This window comes from Castor canadensis, chromosome 3 (assembly GCF_047511655.1).
Source record: "Castor canadensis chromosome 3, mCasCan1.hap1v2, whole genome shotgun sequence".
NCBI lineage: Eukaryota > Metazoa > Chordata > Mammalia > Rodentia > Castoridae > Castor > Castor canadensis.
Window position 1 is genome coordinate 182,408,197 of NC_133388.1, and position 25,494 is coordinate 182,433,690.

The window sequence follows — 25,494 nt, forward strand, 5'->3', positions numbered from 1 at the left end:
ATATTAAAACATTGAAAATGTACAGAGTATGTTCTTGGCCAAATTTAAATAGAAATTAAAATTAGTAACAGTAAGTCCTTTAGGAAATCCCCCAAGTGCTAGGCAAGAGCAACATGCTTCAAAAAAATCCATGTATTAAAAGTAAAATCAGAAAATATTCTATATGATTCATTTAAAAAAAAAGAGCTGGGTACCAGTGGCTCATGTCTGTAATCCTTGCTACTCAGGAGGCAAAGATCATTGAACTCAGGATTGCAGTTCAATGCCAGCCTGGGCAAAAAGTGAGACCCTATCTCAAAAATACCCAACACACACACACACACACACACACACACACACGGGGCTGGTGGAGAGGCTTAAGTGCTAGAGCAAGCCTGAGGCTCTGAATTCAAATCCCAGTATTGCAAAAAAAAAGAACTAAAAGAACATGTCAGAAAGTGTAGAATGCAAATTAAACAGTATCTTCAGCTGTAAATACTTGTATCAAAGAGGAATAAAAAGTTAGTTTTAAAATCTATGATCTAAATTTCTGCCTTAAAAATGGAAGGAGAAATAATTAAACACAATGTGCAAGGAAAGAAATAAGGGTAAGATCAGAAATTAGTGAAACAGAAAGCAACAGAAAAGTTAACAAAGCCAAAAAATAATGAAAATATAGAGAAACAAATTTTCTAATGTTAGCAATAACAGAAGGCCCTGCGTACATATTCTACAGATGTTAAAGAGAGAAATAGCAACTTTACACCAAATAGCTTCAATAATGGACTAATTCTTTGGACAACACAACAGATCAAGAGAAGTGGGTGACTCAAATACTGCTTTTAAATATTTTAAAGAAAGTGAATTCATAATTAACAGTGTCCCCACAAGGAACAGTCAGTTTCACTGGTAGATTCCTCCAGATATCTAAGGAAGAAACAATAGCAATTTAGATTTTGAGAAATAACTGGAACAAATAGAAAATTACTTATTTGACTACCTCTCTGGGAAAGAATTCCTTTGAATGATAAAAGCATATTATTGCAGACAGTGAGCTGTGCTTGCAGGAGGTCTGTTCTCAATGCAAAGTTCTACCAAAATGAACAAATCTCTAGGTGCCCTTGGGAAGAATAAGGGGTTCTGCTTGAGAAGGGGCACAGGGCGGGTGTTTGGGAGTCAGACATATTCTCTTTCTTCACCTGTGATGGTTAGTTCACCTTGTGAAAATTCATCAAGCTCTCGCTTTATGATGTGGGTGGTTTCATCAATGAAATTTCATTAAAGTGTATTAAACATTAAAAAGGAATCTTTTTTAGGATTTTCAGAGTATTCACAGCCATTCCAGTTTTGTGGACTGTCTTTTGAGATAAAAGAAAACAAATTGGGTCATTAAAAATATGAGGATAGGATATCACAAGCCATTAAGCTGATGATAACACTATCATAAAAACGCTGTGCTTACTATTAAATAAAGATAGTGGATAAAAACACTGGCATTTCTCCTATAACTACATTATGTAGTGGTTTCCATGAGTAAAAACAGTCTGACTTAGTGTGAAGGGGAAAGAGGGGACAATCTTCTTCTCTAAAGTCAGTTCCTGTATTTATTTCTTATTTCTTGCTTTCCTAATTAATTCTGAATTGATGTCCAACATAAGAACAAGAATGTGCACAAATCTTAAGCACACAGCTCAATGAATGTTTATAGACTGAATATGCCTGGGTGATTTGCATTCAGATCAAGGTTCTGGATATTTCCATCATCCCAGAAACTTCCTTTTGTGCCTCTTTCCATCCCCTGAACCTCTCTCTAAAGAAAACCACTAATCAAACTTCTACCACCCCACCCTAGATCAGTTTTACTGGGTTTTGAACTTCAGATCATACAGTTTGATCTCTTTTGTGCTTGGCGTCTTCACATTCTGTCTGTGTGCTTACCTCTTATTTTTAGCAGCACTAAGAAGACATTCATTACCTTGTCATCAAACAAGGCCAAGGGACAATGCCAAGAGCAGGGACTTTGCAAACTGACCAGGCACGGTCTGAGTTACCACTCTCCCACTCCAGCCTTGGGATAGATTTTGAATCTCTTTGAACTCATTGTCTCATCTTTGCAATGAGAAAGTAAGACTTGCATGGCAGGATTGTTGGGAGGATTATAGATAATGTCATGGTGACAAAGTTTTATTGAATAGTCAGCTTGTGTCACAGACTGGAGCAGATTCAGCTGCAAGCACTGCCATGTGTGTGAACCCCAGTCTCTGCTCCTCTCTTCCAAATGCCAAATTCCAGAGATGCAAGTCATAGTCTCAGCATGGGTCATGTAGGCAATCTGGAAGAATCACTGTCAAGTCTGGGTGGGAGCATGGTCATTTATACAATAATGAACAGGACACACAGACCCACTGCTAAATAAAAGGGAGTCCTAGAAAAAAAAGTGTGTGTGTGGCGGGTGGGGAGGGAGAATCTCTCCAGGCAGTGGCCCTTAGAGCACATGCTGCAGACTCGCAAGCCTACCAGAGAGACATTCCACTCCTGCCGCTGGACATGCATAATCTGGGAGGAAAAATCAGAAAGCACACTCCCTACATATACACACTTTCATTCTCTGGCTCACATGGAAAACCAGTTCAGTCCCTGTGAGGTTCAAGACACAACAGAAGAGGTAGCTTTGACCCAATGATACACTGAGAAGGTCAGTTGTCCACCAAGCTCATGCAACATGACTTTTATGGTCAGTTTCATCAGAACCACCACCATATGGTGTTAACCAGGTCCCCAAACTCACGCAGTCCTGAAACAAACAGCTGCACACAAAAACAAACAAATAAAAAAACAATGACCATCACTAGAGCAGGCTCTGTGTTATCCCCATTTCCAGAGGGGAAAGTTCACAGTTAGAAAGAGGCATGGGGACCTGACACATCTTCCTGTAGATCCAAATGTCTTATGCCATATGATTTCTGTCTGCATAGTATTTATTTTTGTTTTTGTTTTACTTTAAGAGAATGTTTTGAACAGGCTTTGATTCTAGCTAGTCTAGTTTGGGTGCTAAGTAGAGGAGGAAGTAGTGGGGTGCAACCATTGACAAAGGGGTTCCTGCTTTTCTTTATTTCCTTCTCTAGGTTCCCCCAACCCATCCTGCATTTCTGTACCTGTCTTCCATTTTGCTGAGATTTGCTGTGTCTACCAACTTTGAAATAAGAGCAGAGATCATAAGGCAGAACAGCTACTCAGCTTGCAAAAGATGACAGAAGAGACAAAAATACATACTTAAAGAGGATCATTTTTGAAAAGGCTGAGTGATTATTTCCTCTCAGAATAACATTATGTAAATTCATTCACTGCAGGGAGGGGAAAGATGCCCTTTGGAGAATGAAGCTAAACTAATTTTAGCTCAATTTGCATTTCTAGTACAATAACAACTTTAATTTGGAGTGCAGAGAGGAAGGAGGAGTCTGACAAAATTAAACATCTCAAAAGGGGGTATGGGGGGCCATGCCTGCCCACACTTATGTTGGGCATTATTGGGTATGCTTGGTGTACTTTGTGTCACTGGGGATGCAGACAGATGACATTCTTTCCAGCTTCCTATCTCTCCACCCTCTGCTACCATGGTCAGCCAATCTTTAACTTGACTTTCATGGTGCCACAAGAGTGGACAGAGTGACAGTGGAATTGGACCGTGGGTGGTCACAGCCTCTGGTGCCTCTGGTTCTTTTCTGGGAAATAGAAGCTGTCCATGGTTCCTGGAAAGACTCCAGGTGATCATGTATGTTCTTGTGCAAGGTGTCTTCTCAAGAAGGTTTGTTATGATTGCAAATATGGCTCAGCCCCACTCAACATCCCTATTATTCATTCCTCTATCCACCTACTCATTCACTCCCTCATCCATTCATTCAACAGGTGCTCATTTCTACAAATTGCTGGCACAGCACAAGATGGATAGAATGGGGCACAGCTTGCTCCTTCAGGGAGCTGTCCCTCCAGTGGAGGACAATTAACTCCAGTGTAAGTGGGAGGTAGGGAAAGTGTGGGGTGACTGTGCAGTGGGAATCTGGGGATGTCATAGTTAGTTTTTACCAGGTGGATGCAGGAAAAGGCTTCATGGAGAAGGAGACTGCAGGCCTGGAAGGGAAAAGTTTCAGCAAGCAAATCTGGGGATGGGGAGATGGTTCAGAATGAGGATGGCAAGGACAGTGATGAGTGAGAACAGGTCTGAACAAGTCTGATCCCTTTTAGTAATCCAAAGCTCTGAACTCACAATGGCCAAGATATGAAATCAACTTAAGTGTCCATCAACAGATGAATGGGTAAAGTGGCGTGCTTACATAATTGAATGCTATTGAGCCATAAGAAAGAAGGAAATCTTGTCATTGGCGACACAATGTCTGGAGGACATTGTGCTAAGTGAAATGAGTCAGGTACAGAAGGACCAAAGCAGCATGATCTCACTCATATGAGGAATCTAAAAAAGTTGCCATCACAGAAGGTGGAAGTTGAATAGTGGCCACTAAGGCAGGGAGGGGAAGGGAGGATGGGTGAGGAGAGATTGTTCCAAGGGTACAATGTCACAGCTAGACAGGAGGAAAACATTCTGATGTTCTGTTGTACAGTATTTACAGTAGCAACAATCATTCTGTGTATTTCAAAATAACTAGAAGGGAGGGTTTTGAATGGTCTCACCACAGAGGAATGATAAATGTCTAAGAGTAAAAGTAGCTAATCACCCTGCTTTGTAACTTCACAGTGTATATGTGTGTTAAAACATCATATTGCACCCTATACATACATATAAACCATATGTGTCAATCAAAAATAGAACAAAACACAAAACAAAGCCAAACACTAAACTCTGAACTCAACCTACCTTTAATCTTCCCCCTCTGCCTGTTCAGTGAGGGGTGTTGAGGGGCTGGTCACTGGGCACTTTCTCCTGTCCTACAGCTGCTGTTTCAGATCCACTAGGCTGGGATCAGACCTGGGAACTGAAGTGGAGGTCAGGGGTGAGAACAGTTCTTGCTTATTTGGTGACTGCCCTCCCTGATCCAGCTTGTAATAAAGACTTTCCAAGGACAAGGGGAGTCCCTCAGAGCCCTAAAGTAGCATACCTACTCCCATTGTCAGTCATTTCACAGTCTTTCATAATTTCAGACAAGGTAAGATCAATACACAAAACAGGTTCTTCATTCCCATTGCAAATCATGCACACCAGTGTCTCTCACACTTGCTATTCTCCTAATTAGCATATTAATGCTTTAGTAAATATTCGGTTAGGAGCAACCTCCTCTAAAACCTGTCACAAAAAGGATAGAAATAATAAATCACAGGGCTTGGTGTTGTGGTACATGCCTGCAATACCAGATATCTGGAAAGTGAAGACAGGGATTTGAGGCAAGCCTGGGCAAAAGTTAGCAAGACCCTATCTCAAAAACAAGACCAGTGTAGTGGTATAAGCCTGTAATCCCAGCTACTCAGGAAACAGAGGTAGGAGGATTGTGGTCTAAGGCAAAAGTGCAAGATCTTACCTAGGAAAAAAAAAGAAGCGAAAGGACTAGGGTATAGCTCAAGTGTTAGAGGGCATGGGACCCTGAGTTTAATCCTCAGTAGGAAAAAGTTGGGGGGAGGGAGAGAGGGAAGAAAAAAGAAAATGAAAAGGAAGGAAGGAAAGGAAGGAAGGAAGGAAAGGAAGGAGAAATCACAAGTGGTTGGCTTCTAGCAGGTGTCAATAAATTGCCAACATGGCATTACTGCTCCTTCCTTCTTCCACCTGGCAGATGCCAGGGGCTTTATGGGAAGCCCCAGCAGCATCAAATGCATCAGAATTATCTTCTAAAAATGCTCTGTGGTGAACGCATTTAGATTTCCCAAAGCCAAATTCTTGTTAATTATTCAACATTTTAGATACACCATGGGTAAAACTGTTCAAAAACATCCTAGGGTCGGCATACCCTTGGGCCATTGGAGGTGCTCCAGCATCCAAATTAAAATGAAGGATTCCATTATGAATTTAAAAAAACAGAATCACTTTCTCAAAAGAGAAGGGATCTGTTCTACAGAACCACATGAAAGTCTAAAACAAATTTTAAATACAGTTTGGAAATCTCACTTGTAGAAAATCTGTTTCTACCAGAAACAGATTAGCATGTTAATTCTGTTTCTTTTGCCTCTGAGCCTGGCAAGGAAAGATTTGGACTAGTTTCCTGACAACCAGCTGAATCAAAAAGCATGAGCCTTCCAGGAAACCTGAGACTTCTCATTACCAGGCTGTATTTGCACAGATACTGTGCGCATGTGGTACATGTGCTTCCTGCCTCTCAGTGACAATGAGGTTCCCTGCTGAGAGCAAAACGCTTTGTTTTCCTCCTGGCAATGTCACAGCAGAATCACATTGCTCTCAACCCACTGTAATTTGGCTGAGTCCCATGGAAAACAGCACCTTTCCAAAGCTGGAGGTGGCATTTGTGCTTTGGGGGAATTGCAGGACAAAGGTTTTCTTCTCATCCATCCCCAAGGCTTGGGTAACTCCTTTAAATTATTGGGCTCTGACACCCACCCTTGTTTGTTCAACTTCAGTTCCCCATCCCTGTCATCATGCCTCTGTCCTCCTTGGTGCTCATGTTCCTTGTCCCAACAGCTGGCAGCCCCCCTGTCCCTGCTCTTCTTCTTGCTCTTCAAACTCTGTCTCCCCCTCTGCCACCAAGAAGCCATCACGAGACAGCCTTGTGAACTCCTACTGAGACCTCACTTTCCTGCACTGTCCATCGCTGTAGGTTAAGGAGAGGCTAGGGGACCTCTTAAAGGGGCTGTCACATGCAGAGCATTTGTGCACTGAGAGTTGAACACCTGAACCTACGATTTGGTGTCTGCCATTAACTTTGGAAAATGACTGCCATTACTACTTCAATTTTATCCCCTGTTCCATTATTTCTTTCTTCTCTTTATGGAATTCCAATTATTGCATTTATATCTTTTGAAATTTCCCCATGGCTCTGCAGTTCTGTTTTGTGTTCTGTCCATTATTTTCCCTCTTCTTTATGTTAGAGAATTTTTAATTCACCTGTCTTCAAGTGGACTGGTTCTTTCCCTAGCCAAGTCCAGTCTACTGATGAATCTATGAAAAGAACTCTTCCTTTCCATTAAGGCAGGATTGAAAATGATTTTTACCCACCTCTTCTTGCACACAGCCTATTTTTTCCATTAGAACACTTATGTTATCAATTATAGTTACTTTATGCTGCTGGTCTGATAATTCCAACATCGGTATCATATCTGAGTTTGGTTCTGCCATTTGTCTCATCAGCCTGTGCTTTTCCCTGGCTGTTGGCATGCCTTACAATGTTTTGTTGAAAGCCAGACATATATATTGAGTAATAGGAACTGAGGTAAATAGGCTTTCTGTGTCATATTTCATGTGAATTTGGCTAGAACTTGGCATGTGTTTAATATTGACTATAGCTGGAGGGACTGCAAGTTTCAAACTCCTCTGTGCTTTGTGACCTCAGTGTCTGGCATTGCCAATAAAAGTCACTGGTTTTCAGTTCATTTAGCTTTCCTCTTTTAAGGACTGGAGTGATGACTTCCAGGCCCTTGATGAGAATCTATTATGTTAGAAATCTTTTGTTTAATTATTTAAGAATTTTATTACTTGGATTAAAACAATACTTTTCAAATCAGGCATCCCTTATGGGAATCTGCCTTTGGCTCTTAGGTGAATGGAAATCATCTTCTTACTTTGACAAGGAGTCACATCTGTAAACCAAGTAGGAATGACCAACAGAGTCAGTCTCTCCCATAAGGAGGCATGATTACACTCCCTGCTAAGTCTGCACCCATCCTTTCTGCCTGAGATAATAGTCTTCTGCATCCAATTGGTAGCTAGTTCCTGAGGCTCAAGACAAGCTAGAAACAAGGGAATCTAGGAATTCAAGAAGTGCCACTCCAACCTGTCCCTCTTCTTTTGGAAGATCCCAATCCCTATAATGAAAGGCAGAGTCCTCTTTTTTGGGGGGGAGTACTGGGGCTTGAACTCAGGGCCTTCACCTTGAGCCACTCCACCAGCCCTATTTTTGTGATGGGTTTTACAAAATAGGGTCTCGCAGAACTATTTGCCGGGGCTGGCTTCGAACCTCAATCCTCCTGATCTCTGCCTCCTGAGTAGCTAGGATTACAGGCGTGAGTCACCAGTGCCTGGCTCAGAGTCCTTCTTAATACAAGAATAGCTATGACTTCATTTCCAGAGACTTATGGATAAGGGAACTCAGTGGCAAGTACACACCGAGGTGTAAATGATCAATTTCGGATGTTTTAGCGAGAAGCTGCACGAGCATGAAGGATGATCCATCCATGCTGTGAGAGACATGGAGGTGTGCAAGGCCTTTCCCCAGCTCCACCCTGTGAAGCTCTGAGGTCTTCACTCCTTCTTCCTGTGACAAACCCAGCCAAGACCAGCAAAATGGTAGCGGTTTCACTGCAGTGCACTAAGGTAGGTAGTTAGTAGCACAGAAGTTGTACCAACCATGAGACTTGGGCTTTAAGGTTTTGGTATCTAAGTATAAAATGGGAACAAAACCTCAGCCTTGGCCTTTTCCAACACTGCCTTGCTGGGGGTATTGGGGCACCTGTGTGCAGCCTGTGAATATAGACTCCTCCACTCACTCTTTGCTGGGGGGGTCGGTGCTACAGGTTATTCTGTGATGTTTGGCTGGAGTATAGCAGCGATGGTCTAAAAGTTTTCTGTCTTGTTGGGCTTCCCCTGTTTGGATAAAGAGAGCAAGTTTCCTGGTGGCTTTTGATGTCTATGCTTAATGGTGTTTCCAGGTTGCTGGCATTATCAGTTCAACTTTGAGATACATAAGGAGCACAAACAACAACAAAACAATACAAAAACAACAGGGAACTCATCATGGTATTTGTCTTTGGATCCCGAGTCTCTCTCCAATCTGTCATCTTCTCTCCACTCAGAGTCTTCTTTTTTCCTAGTTGGTAAATTTGTGTATATTAGTTGTAAAAAGGGGTTTCATTGAGATATTTCCATACATGCATAGAATTTGCTTTAATTAAATTCACCTCTCTATGACACTTTCTTATCTCCCTCTCCCCTTTGTAAACAATTTTAAGGGGTTTCATTATTCTATTCTTATAGATACATATGCAGTACTTAAATCATTTTATGTTTGTTTTATGAACCATGGACAGGGTCTTTGGTTTTATTCAGTAAAAGGAATAGTTAGCCTTTCTGGAAGCAGAACTCCACCATCTTGTTTTCAGTGGAATGCCTTCTTATGCAAATGAATATGGCTTACATTACTATTTTAATAGCTACACATTAATCCATCACTCTGGCATTCATTGCTTTTCTAAATCAATGTACAGGCTTTCCACTCCAGTGGATTTCCTCTACTATGAATACACTGAATTGAATATCTAAGCAGCTAAATATTTGTCATAGCATAGCATTCATTATTTCCTTAAGCTAAATTCCTGAACATATGCGGCTAATAGAATGTGGATCCACATGTTAAGGCTTCTAAAAAATGCAGCTAACTACTCTCCAGAGATCTAGAAAGATCATAGAAAATCATATAATACTAGCAGCTCTCTGTACCTTCAATATCCGTGTGAATTTTACATTGACAATCTAGTGAGGTAAATATGGCATATCATTTTTCATAAATTACCTTCTTTTGATTACTTGAGACTCATCTTTTGAGATCAATTAATTTTATTAGTATTAAATTTCTAGGCAATAAGAAGGGAAATGGCAAAAGCTAAAATTGGAGGCTTCCTTAGATAGACCAGAGATACAGCGGGTTGTGGGACTTTATTGTAGTGTGGCAGAGAGCCACCATGACCTGGGGTGCCAGGCCAGAGACACAGAAGACAGGGAGAGTGAGAAAGCAGCTCTCTTGTCTCTCCTTTAACACCAGGTTCCTGGTGTCATTCATGAGGGCCTTTAATTTCTCTGGAATTCTTGGGCTTGTTTACAAAAAAAACATCAGTTATATGTCAAGAATAGAAAATTGTCATTGCAGTGAGTGGATTGAAAGCATTATTTAATTGTTCTGTAGCTACTGTCCTCACACATCCATAAACACAAGTCATGCACATATGTGACATACAGATGTGCATGTGCACACACACAGGCCTGGCCTGTTTTGACCCCAAGCTTCTGCTCCATGCCATAATTAGCCAGTGTGAGATTGTAATTAGCTCATGTTACAGTTGGGCTGTCATGTTAGGTGAGCAGCCAGAGAGGGAGAGAGGGCAAGAGAGAGAGGACAGTCTTCCCAGCCATTCTCAGTTCCCTCTTAGATTTAACCTCAACTTTGGACTTTTACCACTTTCATCACAACTGTGCAACAAATTCACAACACCAGTAATGATTGCATTTGTCTGCAAAGGGTTCTTAATCCAAGTCTTTGTTTTTTTTTTTTTTTTTGAAGAAAATTGTAAAACTTTATTGAGACTCCATGAGTGTCTACGTCAAGGCCCAGGGCTTCTGTTTTGGGCTAACCAGGCTATGGCCATTATATGAACCAAATATTTTGGCCAGTCCCTGTGTCCTCAGAGAGGCTCTGTAAGTGACACAGGCTCTCTAGAAGACCAGTCCGGAAGTGGACAAGGGCAGGAAGAGCTGTGACTAAAAGGAAAGTAGCAGAAATGCAGGAGTCAGGAGCCAAGACACAACTGAGCTTAGAAATCTAGAGATACCCAAGATGAGACCCACCCACAAAAAGCAAAGCAGGAGCTGGGAGACAAAGGCTCAGGCCCCACCACACTCAGACATCTCAGTGCTCTCACCTCCACAGAAGGGGAGCACAAAGAAGGGAGTCTGATGTGGCTTTGGTGGGATAGTGGTGAGCATAGCTGCCTTCCAAGAAAAGAGTCTGACCTCAGATTTCTTCTTCCTGTTGACAGGGAGCAGTAATATTTGACTATTTTACTTGGCAGGAGTGGAAATTTCTGGATTCTTTCCCCCAAAAAGATCTCCACCAGGAGTTACTACAGAAATGTCCTATCAGTAGGTGAAGTAATTCCAGCACACAGGGAATAGATTTAGCTTTCTCTAAAATCAGTTTTGTTGAGTATCTCAATTCTTCAGAAAAGTGTTCCAGATTTTGGAGTTTCTTGGATTTTGGAATATTTTCATTTTAATCCAAAAGTCCAAAATCCACAATGCTCCAAAATCTGAATTTTTTTTAAGTATCATGTTGGCACTCAGGAAGTTTTAGATTTTGAAGCATTTCACATTTTGAAATTTTTGGATTAGAAGTACTAAACTTCTCAAAGATAAAGCAAAATATCTTCTAAGACACCTAGACTGAGTTCATGCCGAGATATTTGTGATTTTTTTTTTCATTTTTCTTTTAATATTCATATGTGCATACAAGGCTTGGTTTATTTCTCCCCCCTGCCCCCACCCCCTCCCTTACCACCCACTCCACCCCCTCCCGCTCCCCCCCTCAATACCCAGCAGAAACTATTTTGCCCTTATCTCTAATTTTGTTGTAGAGAGAGTATAAGCAATAATAGGAAGGAACAAGGGGTTTTGCTGGTTGAGATAAGGATAGCTATACAGGGCATTGACTCACATTGATTTCCTGTGCGTGGGTGTTACCTTCTAGGTTAATTCTTTTTGATCTCACCTTTTCTCTAGTTCCTGTTCCCCTTTTCCTATTGGCCTCAGTTGCTTTAAGGTATCTGCTTTAGTTTCTCTGCATTAAGGGCAACAAATGCTAGCTAGTTTTTTAGGTGTCTTACCTATCCTCACCCCCCCCTTGTGTGCTCTTGCTTTTATCATGTGCTCATAGTCCAATCCCCTTGTTGTGTTTGCCCTTGATCTAATGTCCACATATGAGGGAGAACATACGATTTTTGGTTTTTTGAGCCAGGCTAACCTCACTCAGAATGATGTTCTCCAATTCCATCCATTTACCAGCGAATGATAACATTTCGTTCTTCTTCATGGCTGCATAAAATTCCATTGTGTATAGATACCACATTTTCTTAATCCATTCATCAGTGCTGGGGCATCTTGGCTGTTTCCATAACTTGGCTATTGTGAATAGTGCCGCAATAAACATGGATGTGCAGGTGCCTCTGGAGTAACAGTCTTTTGGGTATATCCCCAAGAGTGGTATTGCTGGATCAAATGGTAGATCGATGTCCAGCTTTTTAAGTAGCCTCCAAATTTTTTTCCAGAGTGGTTGTACTAGTCTACATTCCCACCAACAGTGTAAGAGGGTTCCTTTTTCCCCGCATCCTCGCCAACACCTGTTGTTGGTGGTGTTGCTGATGATGGCTATTCTAACAGGGGTGAGGGGGAATCTTAGTGTGGTTTTAATTTGCATTTCCTTTATTGCTAGAGATGGTGAGCATTTTTTCATGTGTTTTCTGGCCATTTGAATTTCTTCTTTTGAGAAAGTTCTGTTTAGTTCACATGCCCATTTCTTTATTGGTTCATTAGTTTTGGGAGAATTTAGTTTTTTAAGTTCCCTGTATATTCTGGTTATCAGTCCTTTGTCTGATGTATAATTGGCAAATATTTTCTCCCACTCTGTGGGTGTTCTCTTCAGTTTAGAGACCATTTCTTTTGATGAACAGAAGCTTTTTAGTTTTATGAGGTCCCATTTATCTATGCTATCTCTTAGTTGCTGTGCTGCTGGAGTTTCATTGAGAAAGTTCTTACCTATACCTACTAACTCCAGAGTATTTCCTACTCTTTCTTGTATCAACTTAAGAGTTTGGGGTCTGATATTAATATCCTTGATCCATTTTGAGTTAATCTTGGTATAGGGTGATATACATGGATCTAGTTTCAGTTTTTTGCAGACTGCTAACCAGTTTTCCCAGCAGTGTTTGTTGAAGAGGCTGCTATTTCTCCATCATATATTTTTAGTTCCTTTGTCAAAGATAAGTTGCTCATAGTTGTGTGGCTTCATATCTGGATCCTCTATTCTGTTCCACTGGTCTTCATGTCTGTTTTTGTGCCAGTACCGTGCTGTTTTTATTGTTATTGCTTTGTAATATAGTTTGAAGTCAGGTATTGTGATACCTCCTGCATTGTTCTTTTGACTGAGTATTGCCTTGGCTATTCGTGGCCTCTTGTGTTTCCATATAAATTTAACAGTAGATTTTTCAATCTCTTTAATGAATGTCATTGGAATTTTGATGGGAATTGCATTAAACATGTAGATTACTTTGGGGAGTATCGACATTTTTACTATGTTGATTCTACCAATCCATGAGCATGGGAGATCTCTCCACTTTCTATAGTCTTCCTCAATCTCTTTCTTCAGAAGTGTATAGTTTTCCTTGTAGAGGTCTTTCACATCTTTTGTTAGGTTTACACCTAGGTATTTGATTTTGTTTGAGGCTATTGTAAATGGAATCGTTTTCATACATTCTTTTTCCGTTTGCTCATTGTTAGTGTATAGAAATGCTAATGATTTTTCTATGTTGATTTTATATCCTGCTACCTTGCTATAGCTATTGATGATGTCTAGAAGCTTCTGAGTAGAGTTTTTTGGGTCTTTAAGGTATAGGATCATGTCGTCTGCAAATAGGGATATTTTGACAGTTTCTTTACCTATTTGTATTCCTTTTATTCCTTCTTCTTGCCTAATTGCTCTGGCTAGGAATTCCAGTACTATGTTGAATAGGAGTGGAGATAGTGGGCATCCTTGTCTGGTTCCTGATTTTAGAGGGAATGGTTTTAATTTTTCTCTGTTAAGTATAATGCTGGCTGTAGGTTTGTCATATATAGCTTTTATAATGTTGAGGAACTTTCCTTCTATTCCTAGTTTTCTTAGAGCTTTTATCATGAAATGATGTTGGATCTTATCAAAGGCTTTTTCTGCATCTATTGAGATGATCAAGTGGTTTTTGTCTTTGCTTCTGTTAATGTGGTTTATTATGTTTATTGATTTTCATATGTTGAACCACCCCTGCATCCCTGGGATGAAGCCTACCTGGTCGTGGTGAATAATCTTTTTGATGTGTTGCTGAATTCGGTTTGCCATTATTTTGTTGAGGATTTTTGCATCAATGTTCATTAAGGAGATTGGCCTATAGTTCTCCTTTTTGGAGGTGTCTTTGCCTGGTTTTGGGATAAGTGTAATACTGGCTTCATAAAATGTGTTTGGCAGTTTTCCTTCCTTTTCTATTTCATGGAACAGTTTAAGGAGGGTTGGTATCAGTTCTTCTTTAAAGGTCTGATAGAATTCAGCAGAGAATCCATCAGGTCCTGGACTTTTCTTTTTGAGGAGACTCTTGATTGCTGCTTCGATTTCACTTTGTGTTATAGGTCTATTCAGGTGATTAATTTCCTCTTGGTTCAGTTTTGGATGATCATATGTATCTAGAAATCTGTTCATTTCTTTTAGATTTTCAAATTTATTTGAATATAGGTTCTCAAAGTAGTCTCTGATGATTTCCTGGACTTCCATGGTGTTTGTTGTTATCTCCCCTTTTGCATTCCTAATTCTACTAATTTGGGTTTTTTCTCTCCTCATTTTAGTCAGGTTTGCCAGGGGTCTATCGATCTTGTTTATTTTTTCAAAGAACCAACTTTTTGTTTCATTAATTCTTTGTATGGTTTTTTTTGTTTCTATTTTGTTGATTTCAGCTCTTATTTTTATTATTTCTCTCCTATTTGTTTTGGGATTTGCTTGTTCTTGTTTTTCTAGGAGTTTGAGATGTATCATTAGGTCATTGATTTGGGATCTTTCAATCTTTTTAATACATGCACTCATGGCTATAAACTTTCCTCTCAAGACTGCCTTAGCTGTGTCCCATAGGTTCTGGTAGGTTGTGTTTTCATTTTCATTGACTTCCAGGAACTTTTTAATTTCCTCTTTTATTGCATCGATGATCCATTCTTCATTAAGTAATGAGTTATTTAGTTTCCAGCTGTTTGCATGTTTTTTGTCTTTACTTTTGTTGTTGAGTTCTAGTTTTACTGCATTGTGGTGAGATAGTATGCACGGTATTATTTCTATTTTCTTATATTTGCTGAGGCTTGCTTTGTGCCCTAGGATATGATCTATTTTGGAGAAGGTTCCATGGGCTGCTGAGAAGAATGTATATTGTGTAGAGGTTGGATGAAATGTTCTGTAGACATCTACTAGGTCCACTTGATCTATTGCATATTTTAGATCTTGGATTTCTTTATTGAGTTTTTGTTTGGATGACCTATCTATTGATGATAATGGAGTGTTAAAGTCTCCCACAACCACTGTGTTGGCGTTTATATATGCTTTTAGGTCTTTCAGGGTATGTTTGATGAAATTGGGTGCGTTGACATTGGGTGCGTACAGATTGATGATTATTATTTCCTTTTGGTCTATTTCCCCTTTTATTAGTATGGAATGTCCTTCTTTATCTCGTTTGATCAATGTAGGTTTGAAGTCTACTTTGTCAGAGATAAGTATTGCTACTCCTGCTTGTTTTCGGGGGCCATTGGCTTGGTAAATCTTCCTCCAGCCTTTCATTCTAAGCATATGCTTATTTCTGTCGGTGAGATGAGTCTCCTGTAAGCAACAAATTGTTGGATCTTCTTTTTTAATCCATTTTGTCAAACGGTGTCTTTTGATGGGTGAATTAAGTCCATTAACATTAAGCGTTAGTACTGATAGGTATGTGGTGATTCCTGCCATTTATTTATCTTAGTTGTTTGAAGGTTTGATTGTGTGTACCTAACTTGATGTTACTCTCTACTGTCTTGCTTTTTCTTATCCTGTGGTTTGGTGCTGCCTGCCTTTTCATGGTTAAGTTGGGTGTCACTTTCTGTGTGCAGGATCCCTTGCAGAATCTTTTGTAATGGTGGCTTTGTGGTCACATATTGTTTTAGTTTCTGCTTATCATGGAAGACTTTTATTGCTCCATCTATTTTGAATGATAGCTTTGCTGGGTATAGTATCCTGGGGTTGAAGTTATTTTCATTCAGTGCCCGGAAGATCTCACCCCACGCTCTTCTTGCTTTTAATGTTTCTGTTGAGAAGTCTGCTGTGATTTTGATGGGTTTACCTTTGTATGTTACTTGTTTTTTCTCTGTTACAGCCTTCAATATTCTTTCTTTAGTTTCTGAACTTGTTGTTTTAATGATAATATGTCGTGGAGTAGTTCTATTTTGATCTGGTCTGTTTGGTGTCCTGGAGGCCTCTTGCATTTGTATGGGAATATCTTTCTCTAGATTTGGGAAATTTTCTGTTATTATTTTGTTGAATATATTACGCATTCCCTTCGCTTGCACCTCTTCTCCTTCTTTGATGCCCATGATTCTCAAGTTTGGTCTTTTGATGGAGTCAGTGAGTTCTTGCATTTTCTTTTCACAGGTCTTGAGTTGTTTAATTAATAGTTCTTTGGTTTTTCCTTTAATTACCATTTCATCTTCAAGTTCTGAGATTCTGTCTTCTGTTTGTTCTATTCTGCTGGATTGGCCTTCCGTTTTGTTTTGCGGTTCTGTTTCGTTCTTTTTTCTGAGGTTTTCCATATCCTGGCAGTTTTCTTCTTTATTGTTGTCTATTTTTGTCCTGAGTTCATTTATCCATTTATTCATTGTGTTCTGTCTTTCACTTTGGTGTTTATACAGTGCTTCTATGGTTTCCTTTATTTCTTCTTTTGCTTTTTCAAATTCTCTATTTTTATTGTCTTGGAATTTCTTGAGTGTCTCCTGTACATTTTGGTTGACCCTATCCAGTATCATCTCTATAAAATTCTCATTGAGTACTTGTAGTATGTCTTCTTTTAAATTATCCTTGTGGGCTTCATTGGGTCCTTTGGCATAGTTTATCTTCATTTTGTTGGAGTCTGGATCTGAGTTTCTGTTCTCTTCATTCCCCTCTGGTTCCTGTACTAATTTTTTGCTGTGGGGAAACTGGTTTCCCTGTTTTTTCTGTCTTCCCGTCATTGTCCTTGGTGTTGTTACTGTCCCTGTACTGTGTGTAATTAAGTATTTTCTAGCTTGTAATAATAACAATGGTAATATTGAAAATGGAAGAGTGAGCTGAGATGGAAAGCAAGAAGTTAAAGAAAAGGGGAAAACAAATATACAGACAAGAGGGAGAAAGCAGAACAAGGTATCAGACAAGAAAGTTTCAAAGGTATAAACAGGGAGTGTTAGTGTACTAATCGACAGTAAGCTGGTCCGCGTCTTCCCAAGCCGTATGGGCGCCGGCCACTGGCGGCCCCGGTGGCCCTCCTCGTTTCTCCGTTTAACGTGAAGTGGAGATTCTCTGCACCGGCTGGAGATGTGGAGGGGTCAAAGTTATGCCTTTTCTCGGTGATTATGCCTGCAAAGTGTGTCTCCAGCGTCTCTCCAAGATTTCACTATAGGAGGGTCGCTTTCTGCTTCCTACCTCTAGCCGCCATCTTGGAATTTCCTAAACCTTGTTTTTTAAAAATTTTATTGCCTCTGCAACCTGATTGCAAAGGTACATAAGGTGAGACTCCTTTGTTCTCAGGCATCAGCCTTTGGACATGAGTCTGCTGGGCCTGTGCTGGCACAATAAACTGTTACTTCCTGCTAAGTTGCCTCAGTGTCTCATATCTCAGCTAGCAGCCTCCCACATTTCTTGGGGGATTGTCTGGGATTGTGGCAACATGGTAAGCTGTCACCTTCTTTGTCACTGGGGTGTGTCCCACAGGTGGCCAGGAGGAGATCCCACCAGGTGCCAATGGACAGCTTGATCCGGAGGAGGGAATCGTCTGCCTGGTGAGTGGGGAGGAAGGCCTTGGATGCACAAAGGAACCAGTGAGGTGCAGGAACCAGTGAGGGGAGGGGAGCCCCACTCATCAGACTGGTAAGAACCTGGGTTCAAATTCACACCTGCCTCAGGAAGCAGAAGGGGAGACTGACCACCTCCCAGAGACTGCTAGTAACCACAATTTGGGGTGAAGCCATGTCTCTCAGGCTCAGGGAGCAGGGTGGAGCTACTGAGTTGTGTGAGAGTGTGTGACAGTGCGAGCCCAGCTGTGACGTGAGTGAGGAGGCTTGATCCTTGGGTCTGTGGCAAACTCATGAGGTCAAGGGTGAGTCTTATCAGGGCCTCGGTCCGGGGTTTATACTGGCTCACTAGGGCCAAAGAGATGCCTAAATCTCCACGAGGGGAGTGGCAGAAGACATTTGAAGTGGCTGCTTTTCCAGATCTCCTCCCTTGCATTTGTCTGCAAAGGGTTCTTAATCCAAGTCTTTGAAATCAGAAACTCGCCAGGCACTCCAGGCCCTAACTCTAAACCTGTGACTATTCCTGCTGTTGCTCCATTAAACATTTGCTGAGTTGAAATACACTGATTTGCATTTCCATGTTGAGTTGTCTGGACTCTGCAGTAAAGCAGAGCCCCTGAACTGGGGTGGTGAACCTCTCACGAGAGCTACCACCCATGTCTTTTAAATGTACTGGTTTCTTCCATCTGTTGCATCTGGAACCATTAGATTCATCAGCTCACAGGGTGTCACACGCTTGATCTGGTCACAGGACCGATCTGATACTTTGGGATACATAATATATGAGACTCCACACGAATTACTCCTTGAAGTACTGTCATGGATTTGGGACCTATGCACACAATTTTCACAAGTCCTATTTTGTCCAATTTCTGTCATAAAACAAAAAAGTAAGGTGCATTTATAATTTTATACATTAAGTTAAATAATTGCGTTCTGACAGGAGAGTACTTTCATCTTGACTAAAAAGTAATGAAAACAGTATATCACTTACAGTTTTATACATCTGATAACTGCAATAATTTTTCACAGAGTGACTTCTGGTAACTTCCAGCTCTGTTTCAGTCTTTGATTCTCCTTTATTGCTCACGCCTCCAGTACCAAAACAAGAAAACACTTACAGTGATACAGCCTCCTTGTTCTGGTGCCTCTGAGCTGTCACAGTGACAGTGGAGAGTTTCTAGAGATCAGTGCAATTTGCTGGTCACATCAGATGCGCAGGTGCAATGGGAGCTTACGTTTTCCAATTCCAGCTACTCTCCAGTGGTGAGTGCATCCTGAAGCTGCCCAGACCTGAGACCAGGCGTGCTCATTTCTGGAACAAAGATAACCAGCCCACCACATTCTCCAATCTAGAAATTACCAGGGAGAGTTTTGCATTTGGGGTTATTGATCACTGGCCAGCAGAAATTTCCAAAGTTGCTACTGGATTCTTGTCTAGTTCCTTGGACTGCACTGTTATGGTTAGAACACAGAGGCACAGGAAAATGAGCTACAGAGGTAGAAAGAGGTGGTTATCAGGCAGCAGGCAGGACAGCAGCCCAAATGAGAAGCTGCAGGGACGGCTACTAGGGTGAGTGGGACTTTAGGGAGGAGGATACTTTAAAGAAAATTCAGAAGTTCAAAAGATTGCTCACAATATTATGATATAGGTCACACTAAGGGGGAGCCACTAATGGGAAAGAAGGTGACTATGGTTGAAATACTTTCTATACAAGAATAAATATAGAATTTTTAAACATATTGAAAATCACCATAGAAGGGGACTAAAGTAGAAAGCAAAAAATAGAAGGGATGAACCAATTAGGTTATTATATATATTATATATATACAGTTATTATATATATTATATATATATAATATATATAATAACTGTATATATATATATTATATATATATACAGTTATTATATATATTATATATATTATATATATATATACAGAAATGTCCAGTGAAACTTCTAGCTACTCAGGAGGCAGAGATCAAGAGGATTGTGGTTAAAAGCCAGCCCAGGGCAAATAGTTCTCGAGATCCTATTTCAAAAAAACCATCACAAAAAAGGGCTGGTGGAGTGTAGGCCCTGCAGGTGTAGGCCCTGAGTTCACACTCCAATATGAAAGAAAGAAAGAAAGAGAGAGAGAGAGAGAGAGAGAGAGAGAGAAGAAAACTTCCTGTATAGCTATCTTAAACAAACAAAAAATGTCTATTTTCAAAAACAGAGAACAAGAAGGTAAAAGAGGCCCTGTCTGGGGGTTGGTGCCAGTGGGAGGGGGAGAATATAAGGAGAGGGTGTAGGAGGGTGAATATAGTGGAAATATGATGTACTCATGTATGAAAATGGAAAAATGAGACCTGTTGAAACTGTACCAGGAATGGAAGGATGGAAGATAAAGGAGAATGACGGAGGAGGTGAATTCAACTATGATATAATGTAAGAACTTTGATAAATGCCATAATGTACCCCAAGTACAATAATAATAAAAAAAGTTTCTAAAAAAAGATTGCTCACACTCCCTGGTGTAACTGCACCCCTCCCCTGGTCTCTTCTCCAAGGGGCTTTAGAAACTCTAGCAATATCCATCAAGAGTTTTGCTACAGTTTCTTAATCTGTCTTCTGTTGCTATAATTGGAAAACCCAGTCTTGGTGACTTATAAAGAATAGAGATTTATTTGCCTCATGGTCCTAAAGGCTGGGAAGTTCCAGATTGGATGGCTGCATCTGGTGAGGTCTTTTGTGCTAGTGAGGACATTCTGCAGTGTCCCAAGGTAGCATGGGGCATCACATGGCAAGACAAAACATCTCAGCCCACTTCTTTCCTCCTCTGCTTATAAAGCCACAGCCCCATTGGATTAGGGCCCCACTCTTATGACTGCATTTAACCTTAATTACCTCCCAAAGGCCCCAACTCCAAATACCATAATTGCATTAAACTTTTGTCTTTTTAATACATCCCAGTGGGAGTTAAATTTCAACCTGAGTTCTAGGAGAGGAAATTCATAACATGGGAAGTTTTTGAAGTGTCACCTGCTGATCCAGCCTTAAGGAAGGAGCAATGCAGTATCATTTGACTTCTTTACCTCCCTGGGAGAGGAACGCTATTACTATTATTGCAATTTCTCCTCTTAAGAAGCTGAGGCTGAGAGGTTTTTGTGACTTGATCCAATCACACAGCTCTATAGGTGATAAGGCCAGGATTTGAGCCCAGCTTGAAATAACTCAACATCCCTGCATGAGGGAGGTGGGAGGCACCTGTGACAAACTTCCTTCCCAGTGTGACCATTTGCTCATCCTGGACAATCACATGGATTGGGGAATTCCCAAGTAGATATAGAGTCCAACCAGCTTAAAAAAATAATAAAAAGCTATAAAGTCCTAGACAACAACAGTTGCAAATTTAGGGATAAAACATCCACAACTAGAATCAAGAGATAACTTGAGAAAGTGCTTCCGAAAATATCAAATAATTAGATTGAACAGATGAAACAGCTGTGCAATACTCCTCGGGTCTGTCTGGGAACAACTCATTTCCGAAGGCAATTAAGTTAATATGTACTTTGAAAAAGTTAAATTGCTGCATGGGTGGTTATAGCCATACAGACCAGAGTGTGATGGTGTGGGAGGAAAGTCACCACGGTGAAACAATTTTGGCCTGATGTGCTGATACTGAAGCCAGGGAGGAATGAATTGCTCTGCTGTGTGCAAGAGCTTTCCAGATGTTACTTCTTGTATCCTCACCGCACCCCGAGAAGCTAATGTTTCTGAGTCACATCTTATGAGTGACCAGTGGGACTCTAAAGGCGAAGGAAGCACTCAGTCATATAGCTTCTGGTTTTAGTTTGGAGACCATGTGTCTTCATATGTTCTGGGACAATCCTGGTTTCTGCCAGTTGCCTCAGGGTCATCATTTAGGGCATCCTTTCAACGTTGCTGCTTTTCAGATGGCAATTTGCAGGGTCACTGTTGTCATCATTGGCAGAACTGGGGTGAATCTAGGTTGAGCTGATCTTATAGCCAATGCCTGTGGTGACTGTGTTCCATAGGCCCGCAGAGGGATTTCCATCCCGCTGGGCCTGACCCCAAAGCCCTCGTTCCGGGGGGTCTGAGCAGGGACTAGCACCACTTGGATAAACATTCCCAGGGGTGGGGGAAAGTTGCTGACCCTTGTGGGTCATGTTCCACGCCACATCGCCCTGTGTGTGAGTTTGCTAGAGACCACAGACTGGGCTTAAGCAACTGCTATCTTCTCCAAGTTCTGGACTTTGGAAGTCCCAGATGTGTCAAAGTTTTATGAGGTTACAGGTGGCTCCCTTCTCTCTGTGTCGTGACATGGTCTTTTCCCTGTGCATGTCTGGGTTCCAATTTCCTCTGCTTCTGGGGTAGCAATCAGATTGGATCAGGGATCACCCTAGGCAACTCATTTTAAAGGCCATATATGCAGATATAGGTCACACTCTGTGGCTCTGGGGTTTAGGGTCAACATCTGAACTTGGAGAGGATACAATTATCAGCTTCAACCTCTAAAATGCTTCTTAGTGCAGAAAGTGGTGATGGAAGTAAATTGCAAAATCCTCTCTTCTGAGGGTCTTTAAAAGTGAAGCAAACTCTCACCTGAAAAAATGGTATAGGTGTGCCCCAGGTGCAAAATAAAACTTTGTAAATTCCATCCTTGCCATTTGTATGGAACTGCATCAAAAGTAATGAAAGTCTCTAGTGCAGGGGCTGAGTTCCAGCGGCAGCTGGAAGAGGTGATGTTTTCCACCTCTGCCACCTCCTCCCTGACTGGGGAAACAGAGCAGCCAAAACAATTGGGAGCCATGGATGGATGATGAATTACGTGCAAATTGGGAATAACCTGGATGGCACACACTGATACTTATGTACACAGACATTCCTCTTTTTCCCTCCTAAACTGCAGAGGTGGAAGTCCTCTTGAGTAGCTGAACAGGAACAAGGGGTTTAAAATGATGGTCAAAGGGGACAGAGGGAAAATCTCCTAGAAGGCATATTCTGCTTAAGACAGAATGTTAAGGAGAAGCCTTCCTCCCTGCCTAAGCCAGGATTATTTGCAGATATGATATCTGGAGCTATGGTTGCCATCTTGTGACCAAGAGGGAGAAAGAGTATCTTTAAGAAGCTGGCCTGTAGCCCTCAGATGTGACCAATGCTGGAATCTCTTGCACCCAGACTTGGGGTGAAACAGTCAACGTCCTGGTTGTTGTCCATTTAGAGTAAGGTTTCCTGTTATTTGAAACAAGAACTTTGCTCTTCTGACTGGGGTAAGGAAAAGAAGACTACATTTTATATTTCTAAGTGTGATGGGTTATTTGAAAACTAGCAAGGAATATATGTTCCTTGCTTATAAAAACAAGAAATATATACCTTAAAAAAACTCTACCCCAAAACTCCTAGACACCATAAACAGCTACAGCAAGGTGGCAGGATACAAAATCAACTTACAAAAACCATTAGCTTTTCTATACACCAACAACGAACAAATTGAGAAAGACTCTATTGAAACAATTCCATTTATAATAGCCTCAAAAAATCAAATACCTAGGAGTAAATTTAACAAAGGATGTGAATGACCTCTACAAGGAGAACTACAAACCCCTGAAGAAAGAGATCAAGGAAGACTACAGAAGATGGAAAGATCTCCTGTGCTCATGGATTGGTAGAGTCAACACAGTGAAAATGGCTATACTACCAAAAGCAATCTACATGTTTAATGCAATTCCCATCAAAATCCCAATGACATTCATCACAGAGATTGAAAAATCTACCCTAAAGTTCATTTGGAAACACAGGAGACCACCGCAAATAGCCAAGGCAATGCTCAGCAAAAAGAGCAATGCTGGAGGTATCACAATACCTGACTTCAAACTATATTACAAAGCAATAGCAATAAAAACAGCATGGTACTGGCACAAAAACAGACATGAAGACCAGTGGAACAGAATAGAGGAGCTGGATATGAATCCACACAGCTATGCCCACCTTATTTTTGACAAAGGTGCCAAAAATATAGGATGGAGAAAAGACAGCCTCTTCAACAAATGTTGCTGGGAAAAGTGGTTAGCAGTCTGCAAGAAACTGAAATTAGATCCATGTCTATCACCCTGTACTAGTATCAACTCTAAATGGATCAAGGACCTTAATATCAGACCCCAAACTCTAAAGTTGATACAGGAAAGAGCAGGAAACACTCTGGAACTAATAGGTATAGGCAAAGACTTCCTCAATGGAACCCCGGCAGCCCAGCAACTAAGAGAAAGGATGGACAAATGGGACTTCATAAAATTAAAAAGCTGCTGCACAACAAAAGAAATGGTCTCTAAACTGAAGAGATCACCCACAGGGTGGGAGAAAATATTTGCCAGCTATACATCAGACAAGGGACTGATAACCAGAATATACAGGGAACCTAAGAAACTAAACTCTCCTAAAGTCAATGAACTAAGTAAGAAATGGGCAAGTGAACTAAACAGAACTTTCTCAAAAGAAGAAATTCAAATGGCCAAAAAACACATGAAAAAATGCTCACCATCTCTAGCCATAAAGGAAATGCAAATCAAAACCACACAAAGATTCTACCTCACCCCTGTTAGAATAGCCATCATCAAAAACACCACCAACAACATGTGTTGGCGAGGATGTAGGGAAAAAGGAACCCTAATCCACTGCTGGTGAGAATGCAAGCTGGTGCAATCACTCTGAAAAAAATTTGGAGGCTTCCTAAAAATCTAAACACAGACCTGCCATATGATCCAGCAATCCCACTCCTGAGGATATACCCAAAGGAATGCGACTCAGGTTACTCCAAAGGCACCTGCACACCCTTGTTTATTGCAGCGCATTTCACAATAGCCAAGTTATGGAAACAGCCAGGATGCCCCACCACTGATGAATGGATCAAAAAAATGTGGTACTTGTACACAATGGAATTTTACTCAGCCATGAAGAAGAATGAAATCTTATCATTTGCAGGTAAATGGATGGAACTGGATAACATCATTCTGAGTAAGGTCAGCCAGGCTCAGAAGACCAAAAATCATATGTTCTCCCTCATATGTGGACTTCAGCTCTAGGGCAAATACAGGGTTGGACTTGGATCACACGACAAGGGGAGAGCACATACGGGAGATATAGGAATAGGTAGAAAACCCAAATCATGAAAGCATTTGATGTCCCCACTCCAGAGGAGCTAATACAGAAACCTTAAAGCGACAGAGGTCAACACAAGAAGTGGATCAGGAACCAGTGTAAAGACTAGTTAGAGATGAATCAACTTGGGTTGTAACACATTTGTACATGGAAGCAATGCTAGGAATCTCTCTGTATAGCTGCCCTTATCTCAACTAGCAAAAATGCTATGCCTTTCTTATTATTGCTTATTTCTACTCTTCAACAAAATTAGAGATAAGGGCAGAACAAATTCTGCCTGGAAGTGAGGGGGTCAGGGGGACAGAGGGGAGAAATGACCCAAACAATGTATGCACATGTGAATAAATGAATTTAAAAAAGATTATCCTTCATGCAATTTTTTAAAGATTCTAATTTATATTCTTTTTCACAGGCACATACTTACATGCTTATTTTACTAAAATGGCATGATACTCTGCTCCAAGTTTGTGTCTGCAGATGTGCATGTCTGCTATCACATCACGATGCTCTTTTCACACTTCCAATGGTGTCAAAGCAGTCCATCTGTGTGGATGCACCATAATTTCAGTGTTCTTATTTTGGTGACTTTTGTATTGTTTATAATTTCTCACCAGTATAACCACTG

General features: G+C 40.8%; 1 long non-coding RNA gene across 1 annotated transcript; it reads right to left on the minus strand.

Moving 5' to 3' along the window:
• Window positions 1-4,849: 4,849 nt before the first annotated feature.
• LOC141421371 (uncharacterized) lies at window positions 4,850-25,414 on the minus strand. Its single transcript, XR_012445961.1, has 4 exons — window positions 25,294-25,414; window positions 10,783-10,889; window positions 8,638-8,957; window positions 4,850-4,967 (listed from the first exon to the last, which is right to left on the minus strand). It is a non-coding gene; the product is annotated as an uncharacterized lncRNA (long non-coding RNA).
• Window positions 25,415-25,494: the final 80 nt, after the last annotated feature.